The 22,344-nt window shown below is 48.3% G+C and overlaps 1 protein-coding gene across 2 annotated transcripts in view; it reads left to right on the top strand.

Moving 5' to 3' along the window:
- Positions 1 to 22,344, top strand: part of LOC135910481 (myelin transcription factor 1-like) — a 354,839-nt gene that overhangs the window by 81,919 nt on the left and 250,576 nt on the right. For both annotated transcript variants that reach the window (XM_065442515.2, XM_065442514.2), the window contains exon 2: positions 3,108 to 3,183. The gene's annotated coding sequence lies outside the window, so the exon portion shown is untranslated. The remainder of the gene's footprint in view (positions 1 to 3,107; positions 3,184 to 22,344) is intronic.

The raw sequence follows: 22,344 nt of genomic DNA, 5'->3' as shown, positions 1-22,344 counted from the left end.
TAAACGTCACCCGTATAATGTGTCCCCTTATTTGTTGAAAATTCCCCTGCCGTTCTTGATCCTCTTAGTCAGGCGGAGAAACTTTTGAAGAGGGGGATATAACATCTCCGAAAGGGCCAAAAACGAGGGTTTGCCACTTGTCGTTGAACCCCTCATTTACAGACACAGTTCAAAATTTTAAGTTTTTTTTTCGCAAAGAAACGCACGACACGAGAAAAGGCACACAGGATACAGCGCGCGACTTCAAAATTTGCCTGCACATGTCCCCTATCATTTTCGTTTTCTTTTTCTCGAAATATAAATTTCGTTAGTTATCTGGTGTTTTTTTTTCAGAAAACCGTAGGAACTAGCCTATAATGTTCTCGGTTGCTTATATAGTCGCATCACCAGCTTCACTTTAATATTGTTCATAAGAGGCAATTTCAGCCAATCGCAATGCTGAACGTATAATTAAAGAAAGGCGGCTGGCCAATGGTAAAATTCACTTTCGACCAAAAAACTTCTCCACCTCGGTTCTAGACTCTCAAGTAAATGCATAAATGCTGTTAACAAGAACAAGGCGTACAATTGCATCGCGAACATCCTTCTCCCAGTACCAAATGCAGAAGTAATTACCCTTGACCAAAGACACAAGTGTTTTGAAAGCAAGAGCAAAACGAATGAACACACCTTCAGGCGTCAAATGCCACCCGTACGGTTACACTGGAAGTTAGAGCGTGGATTAGAGAAGAGCCTGATAAATTTCTTTTTTTTTTCTTTTGGGAAAAGTTTTTTTTTACCCTATTTATAAACTCTTCGCATCTTCCTTCTTGCGTAACATTCATCCCCCTCTCCCCCCTACTCCGCAAAGTAGCAATCGGTATAGTCACCGTATTATCTTCAACTGGCTCACAGAGCGAGCCAGTTGACGAAGGGGACCAAAAACAAAATCCCACTCAATGTAGGAATCAGTCGATGTGAAGCCTGTCGACCACTTCCGTCGCACTCTTGATACCGAGTTGTTGGCCTTTTTTTTACTATACACTAGCTTTGTACTTGTGTTTTTTTTTTTGTAACTGCTGCTATATGTGTATTGATGATGGACGTCCATTAGCCTTTGGCTACTGGCGCAAAAGCTTTTTTTGTTGCAATTCAGGTATGCATGACAAACCAATAAACCAATAAAAGGAAAAAAAAAGGCAGGAAGGGTGGACAGCGCTATAAGCTGGTAATAGGGGCGTGAATTCTATTTCTCAAGTTAGCTCTTCATTTGTCTCGATTTCGAGCGATTTTTTGTCGTGGTATAGTTCGTGCGCTGACACGTGCACAACGTGATTCGTTCGCACTAATCACGTCGCCAGGGAAGATGTTCTATATGCTCCACCCTTTCATTCGTGCTTCCTCCCTATTCATGGAAGGGGACTCGCCGTGGTCAAAGGTTGCGGGCACGAATCGGCATCTTTCTGTCTTCCTGCCCTAGCCTCTTCTCGCCACTTCTGTACCCGCCATGGCCGCGCAACTGTCACATTTTCGCAACAAACTAACACGCATGTGAGCCTCCTAACTCCTGATGAGCTCGGGTTTGAGCTTCATGAAATGCACCTGCTATGGTTTTCTCGAACCCGACCCCTCCAGCTCCGGCTGGCAACACTGCTGCCGGGCTATAGCTCCCTGAACGCTAAGATAAAGATAAAGGCTAAGATAAGATAAAGGCTAAATTTAGCTCTGATTGAGTCAAGGGGGGCGGGACAACGGACCCATCTGTGCACAATACTCAGGCATTACCGAGTAGTCGCTTCTTTTCTCCACACAACGTTATCAAGGAAAGGCCAGCGAGTATTACGACTGGCAAATATTTAAGCGACATTAGTATTTCACGTTTTTTTGCGACATACGTAACGCTGCATGCGCTTTTAGCCAAAGACTTGGCAAACTTTGATAGCCATAGCTGCGCCAGCAGGACCCAAATAAAACACCTTGAAATCTACCACATCACCGTGGCGTACCGGCGCTGGGCTTTCAGCGGGACATTTAAGAGAGGGTTGAGTTTCAGTTTGTCTTCTACACCCGCTGAAAGGTAACTCTAGGGTGATGAAGGAAAAGCTACGGGGCCGTAGTTTCTACACATGTGTTACTGCGCCAACTAGTCGCCACTGGCTTGACAACGCTTTCGTTTTTTCAAGATTTTTTTTTACCGACTAGTGTATCAGCTGAGCTCCCACGTGCCACGGTTTCGCATTTGAAGATGCGAAAGGGAAAAACAGTAAAATAAGTTAAGCTTAGACACTCGGAGGTGTGTTTTGTGTTATTTTGCTGTAGTATATATAGACAAGAAGTTTTCTCTTCCCCAGCTTAAACTATAACCTGAATGAGAACGTGGGACGATTTTCAGAAGCGCTCGGGTACCATGATTTGCCTCCCTAACTTTCCCGTCACTGCCGCAGAAAGTTTTCTACAAGAATAGTAATGACCATCTTACCATAAAATTCATCAAAATGAGATTTCGAAAGAGAACCTTACGAGTCTAAAGCAATTTTTTCTGTTCTCTTTAATCTCATTTTAATATATCTCAAGCATGAGCAATAACTATGTGACATTTGCTAATTTTACTGCAACACGATGCTTAAGCGAGGCTGAGAGACCAAGAAGTTCTCCGCTACAAACGCATTTGAGCCCAAATATTCCTTTATCTGGAGTCTGTTGCGCCCAAAGGGTGCAGTCGCTGCATACCTAGCGCCATTGCTCTCGCTCTAGCATCCCTTCAATGGAAATCTGTTTGTTTCGAGTAAGTTGCAGTAATGACATACAGTTTTCTCTCCTCCCCAAATGGAAGGAATTGGAGAATAAGTCCAGAATGTAACAGAAGAGGCATTATCTTTCATTTTCTTCATCTGAAAGACATTGAGTGAGTTCATAAACGTTGAACTCGTTGAATTGCTTTGTCAGTCATAACGTCAACTTCCAAGAAAAGGTTCCTTCGTTTGTAAGATCTTGCAGATGTCTGCCTTCTTGAACTGTCTTTCTAGCTCTCCACTGGGTTCACGTAAACGTTAACGCGTGGTACTCTGGTTACAGTTTGCTGATAGTTTGCTCGCAAACCTAACGTTTCTTCACTTATTTCTTTCCAGATGTAACCCCCGGTCCTGGGACATGGTAGGATAGGGGAGAGCTCGTCTCAGCAACGTCACGCCAAAAGCTGACAAGGTAAAATTCATCTCTCGCTCCTTTTTCTGTTGTTGTTCTCGCACAATAACTTTTAACTTCGTTCTGGCAGCAACGTGACTGGACAGATTATTATATTTTTTTCTGAATTGAGGAACAATACAGTGTTATCTTATAAGAGTTTTGTACTAAACTATAACGCCATCGCGGAACACTTTGCCATACGGTAGTTCCGAGCATGGTTTGTCGGAACGAAAAGCAAAAAAAAAAGAAAGCCCCTAGCCATCTACGAACTGACTGCAAGAAACAAAGTGAGTCGGCGAGAATATGGTCAAACGAAAAAATCTTTTAGTCAAGTCGCTGTCGAAAGAAACTTACGTTTGCCGACGACAACGTTCGAGCAGTACTAGTTCTCTCGAAGTTCCGCGCTGGTCTCCGAAGCCTTGGTAACAAAACCTCCAGCCAAGGAGTGCAAATGCCACCTGCACAAATGTAACCACGGCTGATTATCTCTTTCGCCGGGGGATTCGCACTGGGACATCAAATTACACCATTAGCGTTTTCCAGCGAGCGCGCATTTTCTCTCGGGCTAGGCGAGACACCCCCCCTCCCCCCCCCCCCGCGCGTAGTGAACCCGAGTCCTTTTGTGCCAAATGGAATGCACAGCCGAAAAGGCAAAAATTTTTAGTTCGGATTCCTCGTCTGCTAGCGAGGTGGCTGAACCGGTGAAAGTCGATCCAATGTCGCCGGCAAGCTGTGAGGTCCACGTAGTGGCCTGCAACGTCTCTCTCTCTCTCTCTCTCTCTCTCTCTCTCTCTCTCTCTCTCTCTCTCCTTTTTTTTGCATTCGGCGTAGCGTCTCGCGGCGAGTTCGAATCTGCTAAGCTGGGGAAGAGTGTATTATATACTGGCTGCTTTCTGTGATGCTTTTATGTGGCAAATTCCAGCACGCTCCACGGTGCCGCCATACATCTGACTCCTCCAACACCGGTGGCGCATTTCTCAAATTCTCGCCCTGAAGCTCGTACTTGCTTTCTCTCTGCTCCTGTGCGTAGCTTGACGCAAAAAAAAAGCTTCTACTGCCACGCGTGAGAGGTCTCGGCTGACAGTTACCGTACTTCCCTCACAAGACTTGCATAGGACATTCAGTAGATAAGCTATAGCCATTTCTTTTCTTTCTCTCTCAATTAGTTCTACGGAAATCCGCAAGGTACTGAAAGTTGCATGAAAAATGGAAATAGCTACAAGAGACTAACGTGCAGCTGTTCTGGGTGGAAGACAATATTTCGCATTCAGTCAAGTCGACAAACATGCGCGCAATTTCGGCAGACAGTGCGCTTGAAAGACCTTATACTAAAAGAAAGTTCCCTGCCATTTTCGTGCATTCGCTGTGTAAACTCAATGTGTATTCGGTAGGATAAATACGAGCGTGTAAGGGAATCTCATGTCTACAAGAAGGAGACATCTTTCAGTGTGGAGGTTGTTTTCCTCAGTCATGAAGCGGTGAGAAGACAAAGCGTTCTCAAAGTCATTCGTAGGTAATCCTCCAAAGACAATGCGTATAATTTCTCATGTCATTTTACAAAGTCTGTGGAAAACCTCATACCTCATCCAAAGAAAGCATGGCGTAAACGCTCTACCAGGCTACAGGACTGCACGTGATGGGAGATAGGCGAGAACAGTAAACACAAATACATCGGTGCCAAAAACAATTACGCTAACCTAGTTGCGGAGAACCGCATATTTGAACGAGAGTACTTGGGAACACTTCGTTAAAGAAGCTCTGCTGTGTCAAAAAAAAAATGACGCGGCTGCTTCATGTAGGCTTGACCAAATTGTGTGTCAACCTTGCGACAGTCGAGCTCTATACTAATGATCACTCAAGCAAATTTCTCACTCTGTCCTTCTGTCTTTGCCTCACTCGCCTTCAATCTGACGTCTTGTCCCAGATTCGGTTAGGGACAGTTGCATGCACGAATGAAATCCAGAGCATCAGCAGATCCCGTGGTCCAGATTACAATGCATGCTAAAGGATCCAGTGGAAAACACTTCAGACCAGAGTACCAAACGAATGCCTCCCCTTTGCAACTATCCACTTTGGCGACTAGAGTGAAATCTTAATGAACGCCACGTACTATTTGAGCAAACGGTTTGCGCTTTCTATAACGTTGCTTCGACTACAAACGTTTCCCTACAACAGATTTTTTGTTTTACAATTGTGTTACAAAACCTATTAGGGACGCGTCACCGTGCAAACACCAACAGAAGCGGCACCGCTAAACATGCAAGGGCAGACGAAATTTACGTCACTCATTGCTTTACTATCAGTGATGGAAACATATATACAGGGTGTTTCAGCGAACACTTTCGAAAATCTTTAAATGTTGGCGGTGGCAGATGTCACAATTCTAGTTGTTGAGCCGGTCCACTCGACGCGGCGTATGCTACTTGCACAAAAAATTGAAATGCAAGATCGGCTAATTAAAGAAACTTCACTAAAAACTTTTTAACTTTACCTTATGGCCCACATTGCAATTTACAAATTGTAGCCGTGGAGTTCACAAGCCGGATCCACTTGGAAGGAATTCTCAGGATGACACTGTGGGCTGTCCAGAGGGCCCACGATGCGGCGGTCGGGCAAGGCCTGACTGTCCCAACGTGGGAGCGGCCCGCAGCGAGCTGAGTCGCGTACCTCAGGACCTTCATTAAAGTTTTGCATCCATCCATCCAACTGGTTTCGAGATATTATTTCCCAAACTTTGAGGAGAAATGCATTGGCATTACAGTAAATTAGTGAAAAAACGTCGTTTTGTGCATTGAAGCACACAAGTAACTGAAACGCCAATGCATTTCTCCGCAAAGTTTGGGAATTAATATATCGAAACTGGTGTCGTCCTAAGAATTCCTTCCAAGTGGATCTGCCTTGTGAGCTCCACGCCTACAATTTATCAATAGAAATATGGCCCATAAGATAAATAGCAAAAAAATTATTTAGCGAATTCTTGTTAGTTAGTCATTTTGCATTTCAATATTTTGTGCAAGTAGTGTCCGCCGCTTCGAGTAGACCGGCTCATAAACTATAATTGAGCTATGTGCCACAGACAACCTTTAAACAAATTTTGAAAGTGTTCAGTGAAACACCTTGTATATGCGAGACCATTCCAATGTTCCTCGCCAAAATGTTCGCTTTTCCGCGCTGTCACACCGCTGTAGTCGTTGAAACCAACATGATAAGGGAATGAAACGATGAATGCATTCCGTAGTGCTATATCAGACACAGTCGAATGCCATCATAACGAAGTTCACAGCAAATCAGATGGGATTTAACAGCCCTGTGAGTCACTCAGAACTGCCGAGATGGCTAATTCGACAATATAACGCAATTGGACACAATCCAGACCACGCCCGCTTGGCTATTTGTCAATAAGATGCGTTGAAAGAAAAGTACCACTCTCGTACCTCTCGTTTTCAGCCCACCCACAATAGGTGGCTTCGAAAACATGATAACCGTGACGAATTTCAGGCTCCGGAATCACTTCCGGTGCATGCAGTATGCAAATGCATAGCCTTTGAGACCTGTTCCTGAAATTAAGACGCAACAGGCGCTGTGACATGGGTTTGGACACGCCACCTATTGAAGCACGCGCAAACTTTTTCACTGCCGCCGAAAGTTGTCGTTGGCTGTATTTTCACCGCTTATCCCAACATCGCAACGAATTGATTTATCTATCCAGAAAGCTTGCACTGGAAATGTGGACTGGATACGCTTCGGGGAACGGAGATAAGCCAAGGTGATACATCTTTTGCTTCAGCCAATCGCTTGCCAATATTCGAAAGAGCGCATAACAATGCGTGTACCACTCTCTCTTTCTTTTTAAACTAAATAGTGGCAACAATTCCCTTTCTCTATCCTCCAGCACACACTCGCCACTGAGAGATGCGGGGGGCTATGTCTAAGCCAAAGTTGTTTGCACCTGCGATAACCAGTATACAGTTGTAGCACAGAGAGAAATATCAACTTTATTTACAAATGGATCTCTGCCGGAGCTGTCAAAATGGATTCTTGCAAACATCAGACCCTAGAGCTTAGTATAGGAGTTTGACCAGCTTTCTAGGACACGGCTTGTGGTGAACGACGAAGCACCTGTTTATCTATAAACTCTTGGGACAGTTAGCAAAATAAGCACCAGCTCACTCCTTCACCATGGTGCGACTTCTCGGCACCGAAGCCAGGAACACAGCTAAGGCCCGCACCGAGAATATGTGCCTCTAATTTCGCAGATATACATTTCTGTCAAGTCTCCGCACCATCGAAGTCCACTTAATCTCGTGCAACTCGTGTTGCGAACACAAACACTGCGCCCGCCCTACTCGACTATGTCGCAGCCTCGAGCCTTACATTTCCTGTTCTACCGCACCTTATCTCGCAAGACATGCGGCTTTCCCAACTACCCATTGCTCAACCATCCAGTTCTTGTGAAATCAAAGCGTGCGTTCTTGTTGCATCGTCCGTGGCCCGAGTTTTGCGCGTACTCGCTTTCGATTTGTTAAGAGCAACTCCAGAGATTTCTCGATGTCGACGGATGTCGACAAATTTCGCTGGGTACGTTCCTCTGCACACTTCCCTCGTGTACTCAAAAAAAGCATGTTTGTGAGTGGCGCAGCGTTTCTTTTTTTTCGAAACTAATTTAATTAATCGCCTCGAACACCCTACCGTACCTCCTCCTCAGTTACAGGCCACATTGTGTATCGCGTCAGGAGTCTTCCATGCGGAACATGCCGGGACCATGCACACGACAGCGCCGAGGAGCCGACGATCCTGAGCTATAGTGCTTGGCGTGAGAACTTGCGGTCGCGAGAAGTTGCGTTCCCTGTGGACTGGCAAGAGATGGGAGGGAGTGGAGTTGTTGGCCGCACGAACTTCAGCCCTCGCCGACCGCACACACAGTGTGAGCCGACATATGGAGAAAAAACAACTTGCCGCAGGTGGTGCAAGTTGTTTGGGCTGGTGGGGCAAGGTTGTGGGATCGCTCCCCAACTGCAGCAAGTTGTTTTTCCATCCACTTTCATTTCCGTTAATCTATCGTTCATTTATTTCATTTGTTAAGCATAAGTGATTTCCCCTATGTTGTCCTTGGTGTCAGTGTTTGTTGGCCTCCTATGAAATGACTAATAAAAATTGGACCCCTCGGTTTACCCTCTTTCTTCTCGTTTAACATAGAAATCTGCACTTATAAAATCAGTGGTTAGGGATACCCTTGGTCTTCATGTTGCAGCGATATGTTGCGCATGTTCACCGGCTGTCGTGGTGGCGGGTCGGATGCGAACGGCGATTCGTGGCTATTGCACTCGGCAGAATCATAGCTGTCACTATTTGACAGATCCGAAGAGCTGGTGGCAGCTGACACTGTCGCCCGGCGGTCCGACGCGGTCACGAATAAGCTGAGCGTCTGCTCTTCGCTGCCAGCAGGCGGGACCGGCATGCCTTGCGCGCCTGCCCCGCTGGGTTAATTCTCGTGATGTCACACGAAGAGCTTCGCTCGGCTGCTCAGTCAGGTTTCGATTTCGTTTTTCTCCTTGTTTGGGTATTTAAATTGATTTTCAAATTTGCGGAACAATTCTACTATCAGTGGCGTATCGGGAACCTAAATATTTCATTACCTTGACATGGTCAAAAAATCGCCGGAGTTGCCCTTTCAGCGATATACACGCGTGACCAGAAAGCGACGTGGAAATTAATCTTCGGCAAATCAACCCTCGACGAGGCGAGGAATAGTGGGGAACATGTCTCCGTTGACGTTTCTTCCAAGCACAGAATATGGAGAAATAGGCTACAGCGACGAAAAGAAAGAAACAACGTAACACATGATTTTGAGGGAGGCATGGTCGACTCAAAAGAAGTGAAAAACGATGGTAAGGGAGGGGAGAAGACAGCGGTGGGGATGGCGCCGTGGGCCCCCACAGGAGTGACATTGGGTTCCACGGACGCTCAGACCAGAGTGCAGTTAGAAAGAGGTCCGCTGTACCAATCGGGGCAAACTGTGTCAGCTTTATCTTTTTCTGTTCCCTTTTATTCCCTGCTTTTTTTCTTCGCACTGTTTATCGTTCTTTACTTCTGAATGTTTTTCGTTTTTATTTTCATGCTGATCACTTCCACGTCTCTACTTCGGCGTCTTGTACGACACCACCACCTCACTAGTAGTCCTAGCAACCTTTTTTTTTCCTTTATTCTTTCTTTTTCCTTTCCGCATTCTTTCTTTTCGGCATCGTCAACTTGACCTTTCTTGTTTTTGCGGTGCCTGGTGATGGACTCTTTCCAACTCTCCTTGTCTTTTGCGCTCGCATTCTCTTTGAGGCTTTTCCTTCGCTTTTTCTTTATCGCCAGCGGCCCGCTGGACATGGTTCTTTGAACACGCCTCGGAGAAAGACGGCGACCAAGCATGGTCAAAGGAAGAGAAAGAAACAAAAAAAATAAGAAAAGGGGAGGCGGCAGCTGGCAACGGCGAACGTGCGGGATGTGTGAGACGTTGGTACAGGACAGGCGGGGCGAAGTGCACGAAAAAAATGTGAAACAAGCGCGCGAAACCGAAACCAATAATGAAACAGCCGAGAAATGAAGGAAGCAAGGAAAGGGCGAGTGATGGAAGGAAGGAAGGAAATAAAGAAAGGGAAGGCCGCTCGGGGGACAGAGCTGAGCGCGTGCTAAACAAAGCCCGCACAAGCCGAATCCAAAGCCTCCTTCCCCGCCCCGCACACACCGCCACCACCCGACCAAGCCACAACACTCACGCGCAAATACGCACGCACGCACGCACGCACGCCATATAGAAGCGAGGAGCGCGCCTCGGGAAGCGTGGGCGGGGAGGGTGCGCGAAAAGGAGGATAGGGAAGGCTAGGGAAGCGGGCAGCACGTTGGGCGCACAGACGCACACAGCACGCACGCAGCACACTGCCAAACGCGCCTCCCCCCTTCGCCCCCCTGGCTCCAGCTTTGAGGGTCGAGCCGCCGGTTCAGAATCGATTGCTCCACAGGAGGGAACCGAGGGTGGTCGGGAAGGAAAAGGGGAGAAGGATAGGGAAGGCGGCCAGGGAAGATAGGGCAAAACGCGCCGTACGTGCGTATGTGTGTGAGTGTGTGCGTGTGTGTACGTGCGTGCAGGGCTGAAACGCGGGTTCGAGGCCCAGCGCGCGCAATGCCCGGAGGGAGGGGGCGGTCGAAGGAGGACGGGGGGAAGTGGCGAGGCCAGTGGGGTCGAAACCCAGGGTTCAGAACCGCGTCGCACGGGTCGTTTCCTTTCGCTTCTCCTCCTTCTTCTTGTTCTTCGTAGCTGCGCTCGTGCGGTGTGCGTGTGTTTGTGCGTACGCTTGCTAGCAGCTCGCTCGCCGAGCTGGATCCGGCGGCGCGCACGCCGGCGGCGGCGGCGTTCGCTCCTTTTGGGGTTTTGCGCCCAGTCTTCGCCCCCCCCCCTCGCTTCCCTAACCTCCCCAGCAGACCACGTTGCACGCTCCCCCCCCCTTCGTTCCCCTTCTCTCATCGTCGAACGCACAGCGTGGTCCTTATTGATCGCGCCGGCAACACCGCCGGCTGTCTGTCACGGACAACTCCTCTGAGGCGAACCGAGAGGAGATCCTTCCTTCCACCCCCGCCTCCTTTTCGGTCCTTTTTCTTCCTTTTTACACTGGCAACGTCTTCTCTCCTTTTTTAGCGTTCTTGTCCAGCATGAGATTCCGCTCAGCTTCCTTTTTTTTTCTTTGTGTGTCTTCTCGCTTGGCCTGCTCCTACCACTAGCGTTGGCAGTGTCGCCTCTAAGTTCGCGCGCTTTTTATTTTACCTTTTTTTGCCTTTTCCTTCTCTTCCATCCCGTGTCCCGTTTTTTATCGTCTATTCTGTTTCCTTTTGGTGTGCGGCTGTCCCACGCGAGCACTGACGTGCGTTACGTGTGTGGCGGTGATGGTCCTCTCTGACCAGCGGTGCCTCGCTCGCTCCTTCCTTAGCGTTCCTTTTTACGAGTCCTTTTCTTTCATTCCTTGGCGGCTCCACGTGCTTACTGCCTCGTTGCTGCAGCTCGTTGCTCGCTTCGCCCTGATCGCTGGATCGTGGTGGTTCGCCGGTTCGCCCCGGCGATCCACGGTACGCCCAACCTCGCCTGGCTTCTCCGCTGACCGGGACGTTCGTTGTCCCTGTACGGCCGCAGCCATGTCGGTCCAGCGGGGGGATTGGACGTTGGCCACTTCGCCTTCCCTCAAACTCCCTTAGCAGGCATTCCCTCCTCTCACCCATTGCGGGACCACCGTATACTCACACGCTCAGGATGCCCCTGCCCGCGATTCTCGTTGGCCTGGGCGAGTCTCCGAAAGAATCGCGTGCCGCTCGTTATCGTGTTATTTGTGCGCGATGGCTAGCCGGCCTTACCGCCGGCTTAAGGTACAAGCGGCCGAAAGAAGCCGGGGCTAGCGAAGCTCTGGAGCTCTCGCATGGCACAACAGGTCGAGGCTACGCAAATCGCTTGACTGTTATTATGATGAATTCTTCCGCGCTGTCGTGGCAGCAAGCCGATAGACACAGTTTTTGCTTAGGGAAAAAAATTTTAACTGGATAAGCCGGATGTCTGCGTTAAAGAGATAATCGTGCGGATAGACGACGTTCGACCCTTCACTAGCCGCGTGCGCCTCCGCTGTTTCGAAATTTCGCGCCACGTGTTCGCCGCCGCACTCTGAACGTAGTAGGTTGGCGTGTTGTTGATAACTTTGAAAATCGCATTGTTGCCCCGTGATGTGAAGCGTATACATTGCGTGGCACAAGAACACGGAATCATGCATGTATCCGACAGATTTATTGAGTGTTGGTGAAGACACAAGACACTGCCACTTGCGTTTGCCCAATGCTTATCACGTCGTGCGGTGTCGCACCGCTCTGAGTTTCAACTGGACGCATAATGTCACCCTCTGAGCCGCTTATCACCGGACACAGAAATTGAGGTATTTTGTTCCAAGGAATATCTGCTCACGTCTTGAAAAGAATGAATGTTGACCCCGTTTACTTGGTAAATTTGAAATTACAATGGCTGCCATGGGCCTCTTAGCGTTGCAGATTGGATCTTAATCCTTCAATGCATGTGAATGAAGATGTACCATGGCGTGTGCAGAAGGATAAGAAGTGACCCAGTTCACAAGTTCAGTTTTAAACATTGTTCGTTTGTTCTTTCTAAATATGGATTAGTGCGTTTACAAGAACAAATGGTTCCAGAATTAATCAGGGATGTCCGCTCCACACTGCGGCGAAATTGAAGAGCGAAATCCCGGTTTTCTTGCGCAGCTCCAGCGAGATACTTGAGCTGCTTCTTGACGAATTGTAGTGGATGGCGAAAGCTGCGCGTACGTCTAATTCACTTCACCACGTCAGCCGTCATATCCTAGGCTGATGTCTCGAATATGTCAGCACGGCTAGCTTAGCCGACCCTCTTCGTTACACCTTGCAGGATGTGGTGGTCCTCTTCTCTGCGGTAAAGCGGAAACAAGAAAAACAAATATGCTGATCCCACGCACTGTGGGAATCGATGTAAGCGAAGCTTAGTCTGCTCTTTACGATCATCGACGTTATTTGGCCGTGATACGTTGACGACATGCGACAGTCGTGACTTGATTTGAAAGGTTACATTGCCTGATCCACTGGTGTTTGTTGTTCTTGCTCCGCTCGACGCTTTATGGGAGCCTTCGTCTCCTCGGCACCAAGTGCACGCTTCGGCGCAGTTACGGATTGTAGAGTTGTAGCTCACAAAACTGCCTCCTCTCTCTCTCTCTCTCTCTCTATTCCTTCGCTAACGTTCTACCCACCTCCTCCCTTTACTGTCGTTGCTGTTGCAGGTGAGCATGTAGACAAGCGCGGCAACTCCTGCACTGCATTTGTGGGGGGCCACGCCTATAGTGACGGCGTCTAGAGGGTATTATGCACATGCGACGCAGCGTAAATGTTGACACGAGCTTCTCGAGTTGTCCTTCCTTTGTGCCACGCTCCTGTCATGTACTAACGCGATAGGGGCCCTGTGTCGAAGAAAACCCGGTGACGACGCCGCGGGCGTCGCTTGGCGAATAATCATTCTGAACCCCAACCGCGCAGGCCCTCCATGTGGCGCGGGGCTTGCTTCGTATTCTTTACAAAGTTATTCGTCGGAATTTTGAGAATGACGGCTCGTAAACAAATGTCATGAAACGAACCACCGACAACGCGTGTCTTTTATGTTCTCGTGATATGGCCACAGCTCAATCACGTCTCGACGCAGCCTCCGTTAGTGTCTTGCGTCTCAAGTCCACACGTGGCCGGCGTCAGCGGCGTGCAAGTCCACAGCAGCAGCAGCAGCGGTAAGTCGAAGAGGCAAAGAAAGCTACGCTTTAAAAAAGAAAATTTGGTAGACATTGAATACGCTAACTAATAAGTTAACTAGTACGTCGGCCGGATACGTATATAGTTATTTTCATCGTTATTTCTTTTGCCATTTAGTCAGTCACTTAGTATGCACAGTAGTGCGTCCACATTGGATAATGAAGAAGACCGGGTGCCAACTAGGACGATGCCTTGCTAACTGAAAAGAGAGCTCGGTAATGAACATGCGGCAAGCTGACATCTTAGACGTATTCATTGTGATCACTGGAACCACAAACACACATATGCATGAGCATGACATTCCCGATATACACTACGCAATGTTAGAGACCACCTGACGAACAGCTGACCAACCAATGGCGAACAACTGACAAGCAGGAATACGTCCGCTATTCTGCAGTACGATTCGTCACACAATACAACTTAATAATATTGCTTGATCTCACTGGCATAACTCTCCCGCCTGCAATTATTTCTGTTGATTGAAAACTTACTTTCAACACATTTCTTGCCTTCATCATTGTCATGAAAAAAATACATCTGCAGAAAAGGATAAGAATTTTCAATTCCCTAGTGAGCTTTGCTAAGTTCAGGGAATGTGGATTCCATGTAAAAACTCGCTACGTGAGCATTAAATATGATTACATAAGCGATCTCATGTAATGCAGGCTTGAAAAGCACATGTCCAACCACTTGAAAATATTGCCTGGTGCAAAACATTGTGAACACCCATGAAAGACTTGAACCAACTACATGCAACAGCATAATGACACAAATCAAAAACAACCAACTGTCTACCTTTCCACTCGTTTTGTTAAAACATTTTGGACATTTTATTCGAACTTGCAGCACTATTCCGATCATAAGTATTTCAGCATCTATCCAACACATTTTAAATATCAGTACTTTCATCAATGCTTTTGTCGTTGATGCCGGATATTGTTGTACACAATTGTGTACACAGCGCCTGAGAGGGGTATCTCTTTCATCATGTCCACGAAAACCTTTGGCAACGCTGAGTAATGCAGGCACGGAGAATGCTTGTATAGAGGTTTGTTTTCAGTTTATGCTTCATAGCTGTGCTTCCTAAGATAAAAAGAAAATCATCTGGTCGGCAATTCTCCGTTGATCTCACATCAAACAATAAAAGCAGCACTTAGTCATTAACGGAGCCCCTCAATAACAGGGCGCCGACCATTTCGCTGCCTTCAGGAATACTAGCTGCACTCACAGCAGAGTGGTCGAGAAATGTGAACCTGCGCAAACTGTCGACAACTTCTATTCAAATTGGGGTTAAACATCGGGCCACTCGACAAGCAGCGGGAAGGGCGGGGGGGGGGGGGGGTATTTTTGTTGTACTGGTGTTAAAACGCACACACTGCGCAACATACTGTTTCCTAGCTGTATTCTTTTTTTGTATGAACATTTTAGGCACATTTGCGAGAAGGAGGTATTTCGTTGACGGAACGTTTGCTGCATCCCCTCGTGTTCTCGCCGTTCGGTCATTGGCCAATAAGTCAAGAAAAAGATGAGTGCGCTGCTGCATTTTCTGAATTTGAGAGACCTGTACTGTAGTATTTATGTGCACACCTGAGTGAAGTTAGAACTTTAGCGCATTCTCTGCATTCCTCTTCGTTCCTTGGCCATCATCCCCTGCGTATGGTAACAATCGAACGTGAGTGTTGTTAACCTCCCTGAAGTTACTTCCCTTGTCTCTCTCAGTTTTGCGTCTGGAGTAGCGTAACGCCCAATGCACGAGCACAACGGGGACGGGACTAGGTAAGCTTAGATTACGTTAGGTTAGGCTTTGAGCTTTCCTGAATAGTGTTCGTGAGTTTAGGAGAGCCGACACAACAAAGGCCTACATTGGCGTTCATTTTTCTATTGCAGAAAACCAGTATTTGTCGACACTTTCAATGTAATTCAAATGGGTAATTCAATTGAAGCGCAGTCTCGTCTTTGACATCTTGGTAGCGACTTCCGCTCCAGGACACTGACGAGACTTGCATTGTCTCCTCTGCGAATGTAGGGGTGTATTTGTAGTCGATGGGGGAGAGAGGGAGGGTGGTGGGGGTGGCCCAAGGTTCGACCGTTTATCTTCCGCCACGGCTCCCTGTTCTACGCTTTCGTGACCAGAGCGGCCACAGTCCGCGCTACCGGAGAGGGGAGAAGGCGAAGGGTAACGCGTCCACCCCTTTCGCTGCTGGCCGACGCTCGACTGGCACCGAGCGTGGCGCACTCTCGCCCACAATCGCGTGGCTGGAGCTCGTTGCAACTCGGGGACCCCGGCGCGGGGTCTCTGAGGCGGCGAGATTGGGCACGCCTGAGGCTGGGTAGCGCAGGCCGCGGTTCCATGCAGCAAAGTCGGGTAGGAGTCACTGGTTCCGTGCTGCTCGCTTCGTCTACTGAACGGCGTTGGCCATGTCCACAGATTTCTGTGGATGTTAAGTTTTTTTTTCTTTTTTTCCTTGCAGAAAGCATCCGCTAATGCCGCATTCGACGCCGAAGTTGTTCGGTCGTCGCCGAATACCCTCCTCGCCCACTCCGCCTCTCTTCTTCTTGAAACCGCGGCGCACTATCGCAACTGCGTGTTTGCCGTCGCCCTCATCGTATTAGCGCCATTGTTGTTCTCGTCGACAGTGTCAGGCCGCAATCATCGTCACTACGTCACTGGCGTTGTCATTGCCGTCGACATTAGCGCATGCATGAATGCGACAGGGCCGCATCATGTCTAGTTTAAAAGTATTAATTAATTAATTGGGGCGTCTTACGTACACCAATACCATGATATGATTGCGAAGCATGCCGCAGTCGGGGACTCCGGAATAATTTCGAAAACCTGGGGGATCGCGTCGCACTTCTAGAGCTGGGAAAAGGAATCAGGTAACATAGGCGTACTCCGCAGCAGCTCTTAGTATAGTCGGTTCATAGTGAACAGGTAATCTACTGCGAAAAACGTAACAAAAAGGATTCTGTCACCACTGCCGCATCTCGCTTTCTTTTCTTCTCGCGGAATTTCGAGCAGTATACGCTACGTGTTCACATTTAATGCGCGGGGATAGGGTAGATCGCGATGGGCCAGTCATCTCACATGAAGCTCGTAAATGCTGTTTTGTCGCATCGAGGGAGAGGGGGGAAAGGGATACGGCTGCCCCAGAGCGTGGTCTCCTTCATAAAAGGGGCAAAATGCACTTTGCCGGAAAGATGTCCCAGTTCGCTTCGGACGAAGGGGGTATTATCCACCACATCTAAACGCTTTCGCATCAGTGATCAGCTAAGAAATGCGATACGCTGTTTGGTCACACTTATGTATAAAACAAGGCTAATATTGTGGTCCTCATCGCGCCCTTTTCCGTCATTGTTTTACGACAGCCATCCGCGAAGTCGTCTTGGGCGGAAAGCCCTTTCGTTGCTCCAAGTCAACTGGAGAACTGCGCTGCATAATAACGCTACTCTTGTTGAGTTGAGACGTGGGAGGACGACGATGCGGATTAGAGAGCACAAGGGGGAAGGCGATATTATAGTTGACAGTAGGAGGAAGAAATAGAATTGGGCAGGCCGTGTTATGCGTACGGCAGATAACTGGTGGTCCAGTAAAGTTGCGAAATAGGTCACGAGTGAGAGAAGGCGCAGTCGAGGGCGGCAAAGAACTAAATGGTGCCGTGAAATCGGTAAGTTTGCTTATAGATACGATGGCATAGGATGACGCAAGACAGGTGTAATTGGATAACGTTGGTAGAGAACTTTCTCTTCCAGAGCACATAGAGATGATGACGACGACGACGACGACGACGACGATGATGATGATGTAATGCGTGTTATTTTCTTTAGTGTAATGAGGCTAGACCAGTAGACTTTATTCCCTCGATCTGGTACAGCCAGAAGCGCTGGTCGTTGTTGCTCCTTAATAAGGAAATGACAGGCCGGCTTCTATGAGTCTAGTCTTTCCCGTTCACCGCTCTCACCTTCTCGCTTCTGTCGCTCCTAGCTCACAAAGAAGCCGTTCCACGCCTTACGCAGATACAAACGGCTGTTTCGCACCCAGTTCTACGCAGTGTCTGCATTGAACCTAAGGTTTGCAAAAGGAGGGAGCCCTTATTTACGTGAATGGCCGAGAGGTCGACCTTCACTGGTGTGCTCTAGTCTAGTATTCCGCACTGGGGAAGAGGGGAAGGGAAGAAAGAGTACTGAGATGGATGATGATGATGATGATGATGACGACGACGACGAAGACGACGACGACGACGAGAAGACAAGGAGTGAATGCACATATGCATTAGGCCGCCGCCAACCAAGCCGCTCGCGTAGTCATGCAGGGACTTCGACAGCGCCCTTCAACCGTAGTTGCCTGTCAGCGCTATCTAGGAGGCTGTCCAGCATCCGCCTCTCCTTCGGAAGCTACAGCTTCTTGTTCCGTTTTTCCGATCCAGTTCTATACGCACAGTAACCGGTGATTATGAAGATTCCCGTAGTATATACAAAACGGCGGTGCAGGCAAAGCTTCAGAACGAATGAATGTTTATCTTTCTTTTTTCATTTCTACTGTACTTCACTTGTTCACGCCCGTTTCGTTTTTTGTAAGGAATGCAACGCAACCGCGGCTTTCTGACGAAATGACGTTCTTAGAGGACGGATTGTCATCGATGACTCCGCGATAATTCTGTAAACAATTCTGAAACCATTACGCATAACTATGCACCTGTTAGGCTAGAATTTCACGGGTATACGAATGGTATATTGAAGCTCTTTACTCTATTCTAACATTTGCTTTGCGGTAATCCACGCCTTGCGTAACAGTCAACATCACGTCTGTTTTGCGCTGACCTAAGTGCTTTTAGTTACTTCCTTATACAGACGAAAACAATCGATTTTTTTTTCAGATGCGAAAACTTCCCGTTCAGCACCGACTGACGAAACATTTTTGTTTTCCAATATTATATATGCATTCCTTTTATTTAACGATTGGCATAATTTTATAATGACGCTAATTAGAGAGCAGCTAACCCCTACCCCGAAAACACACTCCGCGAATGAAGTCCGAAGATCAGCCAAAAAGCTTAGGACTCTAAAAATAAAAGCTACTCGGGAAAAGCGCCAGGAAAGCAAATTTTAGGAGTTCGTTACAGGCTTCCGCGTCTGCGAATAATCTCGACACTGCCGAGCCGCGAAACGCCAGATTCACCCCACAGCCTCTGAAGAGGAGGTGGGCCGGTTAAGGCCTGCGCGAACAGCGTGTCCACTACAACGGCCACCAGCGCCGATAAAAGTAGGCCGGTGACCGAGAACAAAGACGCAGAATGCAATAAGGCCCGCACGGCGATATCGGCCTGGGCTATAGAATAAGCTGGAAATACGAAAACATGTCGTTCCGACCGAGCTGATATTCTGAGGACATCCTTATTTTCTTATATTCAGAGCCCTCACTCTTCAGATCTCTACATTTGCAAGTTTCGGCGGCCTATCGCACGCACCAATTTGCATAGCTTTTGTTTTGACGGCGGCGGGTAGAGATGGCGCGGCTGGCGGTGGAGGGTAAAAAAAAAAGAATGAGGTCTGGAGGCGAGCAGAGAGCACACTTCTGAAGAAGCGTGCAGCTTTCTTTTTTCGTTCTCTTTTTCTTTTTCTCGTTGTTTCTTTCTTTCTTTGTTCCTTCCTTCCTTTCGTTTATCCGGCTCCCCAATGCTCTCCTTTCACTGCTTTCTGGCTCCCTCATTTCACGCCCCAATCCTTCTCACACGCTGCCTTTTGTCTAGCTCGGCGCGGTAACTGACACGTGAAAGCTCGCGAGCCTCTTTAACCTACGGGAAGGGAACCGCTCTAACAGGCTCGCCAGACCCGTGCAGTATGCTTAGCTGCTGCGTGGCCATATGGTGCGTCATTACCTCTTCCGATGTTCTATGCGACGGAATGCGACATGCATGGCAGGCAAGCTTGGGCAGAACGTTTTCCTCGCACACCTCTCGCAAGGCAGCCCCACGTTGACGCACTCCTGGGTACCTTCCACTCTACTACGCCTTTCCTTTTTTTTCAATTGCGTGGTTTTGTGTAACAAAACCGCGATCTGATTACGAGGCATGCCGTAGGTCGGGACATCAGAAATTTGACCACCTGGGGTTCTTTAACGCGCACCTAAACCTAAGTACACGAGTGTTTTCCCCTTCTGCCCCATCGAGATGCGGCCACCGTGGCCAGGATTCGATCTCGTGATTCGATCCCGCGACCTCGTACTTAGCAACCCAACACCATAGCCACTAAGCACCCACGGCAGGTCTTTCTTCTTCTTTCTCCGTTAGCCCAATCCTCATTCGTACGGTACCAAACCAAACAGGTGTCTGGCTTACCTCATTGACTTTTATTTCTCTATCTCTTAGTGGACAGCTTGGGCATACGAGCTTTATTTTTATTTCCTCGTAATTACAAAACGTTGTCGTCATAATGTCAACGCAGCCTCCCCTCCGGTCTGCGTTTGGTCGGGAACAGATATAGTGTGGTGGAACACCGGCATTGCTTTGATGACATTCCACGTTGGGAATAACAGACAGTGTGTGGCCATCCTCTGTCCTATGAAGGATATAACGAAGGCGAATAACGAGATACAAGCGTTTCAAGGAGGGAGCGAATAGCTCTCACGCTTGGAGTTTTTGGAACAAAGCGCAAGTTCTTGCCGCGTGTGCTCGGATGGGCCCAGTGCTGACAATCTGTGTTCGGTATAGCATAGCGGGCGAGTTAACGGAAGATTTCTTTCACGTTATAGAAAACATTTAGTGAGTGAGTGAGTGAGTGAGTGAGTGAGTGAGTGAGTGAGTGAGTGAGTGAGTGAGTGAGTGAGTGAGTGAGTGAGTGAGTGAGTGAGTGAGTGAGTGAGTGAGTGAGTGAGTGAGTGAGTGAGTGAGTGAGTGAGTGAGTGAGTGAGTGAGTGAGTGAGTGAGTGAGTGAGTGAGTGAGTGAGTGAGTGAGTGAGAGCGAGATAGAGAGAGTGTCGAGTGAGTGGAGTGAGTCAGTGTGTGGTGTGTGTGAGAGGGTGAGCGAGTGATTGAGCGAGTGAGTGTGTTTGAGAGATAGAAAGAGCGAGAGTGTATCTGTGTATGTATGAGCGAGTGTCTATGTCCGTATGTAAGTGAGAGAGCGAGATAGAGAGAGTGTCGAACTAGTAAAGTGAGTCAGTTTGTGATGTGTGTGAGAGGGTGAGTTAATGAGCGAGCGAGTGTGTGTGCGTATGTTTGTGTGAGAGATAGCGTAAGTGAGTGAGTGTGTGTTTTTTGTGAAAGAGTAAGTGCATTGACTGATTGAGCGAGTACGCGTTTGTGCGTGTGCGAGCGTGTAAGTGAGCAAGCGAGTATGTGTGCGTCTGTATGTGTATGCGTTTGTGTGTGATAGAGAGGGTGTGAGAGCGGACGTGTGCGTGCGAGCGTATGGGTGTCTGTGTGTGTGTGCACGCATGTGTTTGTGTGACAGAAAGAGTGTGACTAAGTGAGTGAGTGAGTGAGTGAGTGAGTGAGTGAGTGAGTGAGTGAGTGAGTGAGTGAGTGAGTGAGTGAGTGAGTGAGTGAGTGAGTGAGTGAGTGAGTGAGTGAGTGAGTGAGTGAGTGAGTGAGTGAGTGAGTGAGTGAGTGAGTGAGTGAGTGAGTGAGTGAGTGAGTGAGTGAGTGAGTGAGTGAGTGAGTGAGTGAGTGAGTGAGTGAGTGAGTGAGTGAGTGAGTGAGTGAGTGAGTGAGTGAGTGAGTGAGTGAGTGAGTGAGTGAGTGAGTGAGCGAGCGAGAGTGTGTACGTGCGTGCGTGTGCATGTGTATGTGAGTGTGAGTGGACCAGCAAACAACCGATTGAATAAATGGGTAAGTTTAGTCATTGAGTGAGTTCATGAAGGAGTGAGCAAGCGAACAAGTGAATAAGTGCATGTGTAGGCAAGTGAGGGCGCATGTGAATGAGTGAGTGATCGAAAGAGAGAGTGAGTAGACAACCAAATAACCGAGTTTGTTAGTGCATGACTGATTAAATAAACAAATAAGCATGTGAGTGTACGAGCGAGTGAGCACGAGAATAAGAGCATGAATGAGTGAGCAAGCTAATAAATAAGCAAGCGTGTAAAAGAGGGTGTGAATGAGTCGACGAGCAAACAACCGAGGGATTGAGTATTTAAATGAGTCATTGAATAAGTGCGTGAATTGGTGAGAAATCGAGTGAGTGTATGAGCGAGTGAGCGGGTGATAAATGAGTGAGTGACAGAAAGAAATAATTAATGAGTGAGTAAGTGAGTGAACAGTGAGTGAGTGAGCGATGTTAAGAATGGCGAGCTACAAGACAAAATTGCCACCCAATTACGACAAAGGGGCAAGACGCGCATTCCGCACTCTCCGTCGCTACAGGTAGGAGGCGTTCGAAGAACCAGCCTTTGCGCTGTTAAGAATGGCGAGCTGCTAAGCAAGATTGCCACCCGATTACGACAAGGGGGACAAGACGCGCATTCCGCACCCTCTCCGTCACTGCAGCTAGGAGGCGTTCGAAGAAGCGGCCTTTGTGCTGAAAACCGCTTCCTTCCTCCAGCCCCATCGACATTGTGACGGGACGAGTTCGGTGTGTGAACAATGGTTTCGGAGTTCCCCAACGTGGACCTGATATGACACGCATGGACAAGCTGCCGTGGGGAAGCCGTATTTTGGTGCTTCTCACGCTTCGGCGTGACGCAAAACAACGAGCTACCCTCGATCGGCACCGATACTTCCCGGAACGGCACCCCTCCAACGCCGTCGTTTGGGCATCGGAATGTGTGTGCCTTTGTGTCTGTAAACTGATCTGCAGAGCAGCGGCGAGTTGGTGATGAGTAAA

This window comes from Dermacentor albipictus, chromosome 6, assembly GCF_038994185.2.
Source record: "Dermacentor albipictus isolate Rhodes 1998 colony chromosome 6, USDA_Dalb.pri_finalv2, whole genome shotgun sequence".
Classification (NCBI taxonomy): Eukaryota; Metazoa; Arthropoda; class Arachnida; order Ixodida; family Ixodidae; genus Dermacentor; species Dermacentor albipictus.
This window is presented reverse-complemented; position numbering and strand designations above follow the sequence as displayed.